We start from the raw sequence: 3,107 nt of genomic DNA, 5'->3' as shown, positions 1-3,107 counted from the left end.
GCATAAACTCAGTTTTTGTCATATTTAGGGTAAGCTTGTTAGCAGAGAGCCATTCGTACACATTACTCAGGTCGTGATTAAGGCAATAATTTATATGCTTAATGTCAGTACTGGCAAGCGTCATCCTGGTATTATCTGCGTACATTCCCTGTCCCGAATATGTCAGACAATGTGGTAAGTCATTAATATATATCAAAAACATTTCGGAGTTGACTTACAAGAATATACAAGTTGTTGTATATTTTGTTACTTTTGTTATTGTTTTCTCGGAAATATTAGCTTTCATAATAGCTACTCTTAAATTCGAGGAAAAATAAAGTTTATGTATGTATGTATGTATGTATGTATGTATTTAGATGACAAATCGGTGTTCGATTATCCAAATAAGAAGCAAACCATTGATGGCTGGTCCAACAAATCCCATGGTATTGCAATTTTTGTAACAAAATATCGTGAACTACTGTATCAAATGCCTTTTTGAGGTCTAAAAAGACTACGGCATTAACAAGACCACGATCTATATCCATTGCCCAGCTATCTGTAGCTTCGATAAGTGCTGTGAGCGTGGAATGCAAAGACCGAAAACCAGATTGATGACACAAAGTTGTTTTTAATTAAATAATGATAAAGCTGATCGTAAATTATCCGTTCAAAGACTTTAGCCACAACTGGAATTACTGATATTGGTCGATAATTCGTCGGATCAGAGCGCTTCCCAGAATTTTTATACAGTGGAGTGACTCTGGCAGATTTCCACTCATCGAGAATGATGCCAGTCATCATATTAAATATATGAGTAAGAGATTCCGCTAGTACATCAGGGCTTTCCTTCAGGAGTTTCGCTGAAATATATCTAATCCAGTTGCCTTTGACTTGCAAAGCTTTGATAGTAGTGCAAAAACATGTGTTGGTGTTGTTTTTTCAAAAAAATAATTTTATCAGTTTCAGTAAGAAATTCTTCGAAAGATTTATCAACTTCTGTCACGTCTCTGCTAAGGGTTGGCCCAATTTCTGTGAAAAAGGAGTTGAGCACTTCTGCTATATTCTGTTTGATCTCCAGTCCAGAATTTACACATTATAATGCATCTCCTTAATAACAGTTTTGTTGGACTTACGTGAGGTCAGTTCATTGATTGTTTTCCAAGTTTTCCTTTGATCCGCACAACAATTGTTGAAGATGTTGTAATATTGAAACCTTTGAGGATCCCCTTAGGAGCCCCTGAGTGACTTACATGGACACCCCGAAAACGGAAAACCATGTGCGTTGTGTCGGGACTTTTAAAAGGGACACGAACATGTTAGAATCAATAGTTGTTACTAGTCGTTGAGTTTAGCATTGCTTGATTGAACGATATCATAACATGGTGTCAGAAGCGGTTTCCTTCCCTGCCGAATTGTGAGATGAGTTGCTGGAAAAGCAAGTTTCCTGTGAGTTGTATTTTTGTATCTTGTATAATGGCCGAACAAGAATCTCGAATGCCCGGTCCACTGCTTCTAGACAGTCTAGACGCGAATGCTGCTGAGAACTGGAGGAAATTTTTTATGCAATTTGAGATTTACCTTGTTGCGAAGGACAAAGTTGCTAAAGCGGACAAACTGAAGGTAAACTTGCTGTTACATTGTGCTTGGCCAGAAGCTATCGAAGAGTACAGTCACTTTGTGTTTACCGATTAAGAAGACAAAGATTGCTATCAAGATGTCTGTCGGAAATTCGAGGAATTGTGCCAGGGTGCTAGAAATGTAATTTATGAGCGACTGGTGTTCAATCAGCGAAACCAGAAGGAAGGGGAGAGGATTGACAATTTCGTCAGTGAACTGAAAAGAGTGTCTTTAACTTGTGAATTTAGCGACCTCCGAGATCGTGATCGTGGTCGTGATCGTATTGTCGGAGGAGTTTTGTCAGACGAATTGCGAGGTGAACTGCTGAAGAAACCAGATTTAACGCTGCAAACTGCTCATGATTATTGTCGTACATTCGAGGCAGCCGAACAACAGAAATACAGGTTCAATACACCAACAGAGGCGGGTTCTGAACGGTTCAAGAAAGGTTCAAGAAAAGACACCTGCTCGTAACTGTAAGTTTTGTGGCTACAAGCATCCATTTACTCAGCCACCTCGCTGCCCAGCTCTTGGAAAGAAATGGAACAAGTGTAAGAAGGAAGGACACTTTGCACAAGTGTGCAAAGAATTAAGTGCTGAAGGTTCACTACTTGCAGCTGTGGAGCATGACCCTCCAACGACTCACGATGTGCACACTCATTTTGAATCAGTTGAGCTGGATAGTGTCTCCGGCACTCGAGAGAAATCTAGGAGTTTGATTACTGTCAAAATTGCTGGGAAGAATGTACAGATCAAGGCAGATACTGGTGCAGAAGCTACAGTCATTTCCTATGAGCTGTACAAGGAGATCACAAACAAACCTCTTCAGAAAATTCAGCAACCTTTGAAGGGGTGGCTTGCACCTAAACCCATCCATCCAAAGGGCTCTGTGAGGCTTCCAACTCAATATGGGAGTCGTGAGCTTAACCTGTTGTATCTTGTTGTTGATGGAAATTTTACACCATTGCTGGGTTGTGATGCTTGTTTAGACTTAGAAGTCCTTGAGTTTATGAACGTTGAACTGATAACTACTCTATAGTCAAAACAACCAGAGCAAGAACTGCCAAGTTTCTTTCAAACCGATCCTGTGTTGCAGGACTATAAAGATTGTTTTAGTGATAAACCTGGCAAGCTATCGAACAAAATACATTTGGAAGTTGACCCGTCAGTTCCTCCAGTGGTACATCCTCCCAGAAAAATTCCAATTCACTTCTTGAACCAGCACGAGAGAAGCTCACAGAGATGGAAGAAGATTGAATTATTGTAAAAGAAGAGGAACACACCCCTTGGGTTTTATCTATGCTAGTGATTGAGAAACGGAAAGTGAAAGAAAAGAACACTCCCTTCTCGCGCACCGGTGGCTCAGTTGCTTGAGCACCGGGCTTTCACGCGGGAGGTCGTGAGTTCAACTCCGCCCGGACCAAGACTCAGGGTCTTTAAATAACTGAGGAGAAAGTGCTGCCTTTTTAATTACATCTGCAAATGGTTAGACTCTCTAGTCTTCTCGG

The 3,107-nt window shown here is 40.7% G+C and overlaps 1 pseudogene; it reads left to right on the top strand.

Annotated features, from left to right (window-relative positions):
* Window positions 1–1,322: 1,322 nt before the first annotated feature.
* LOC137991026 (uncharacterized) lies at window positions 1,323–2,681 on the top strand (annotated as a pseudogene).
* The last annotated feature ends 426 nt before the right edge of the window (window positions 2,682–3,107 follow it).

This window comes from Montipora foliosa, chromosome 2 (genome assembly GCF_036669935.1).
Source record: "Montipora foliosa isolate CH-2021 chromosome 2, ASM3666993v2, whole genome shotgun sequence".
In the NCBI taxonomy this organism is placed as follows: Eukaryota; Metazoa; Cnidaria; class Anthozoa; order Scleractinia; family Acroporidae; genus Montipora; species Montipora foliosa.
Note: the sequence above shows the minus strand (reverse complement) of the source record. Positions and strands in the feature narration are given on the sequence as shown.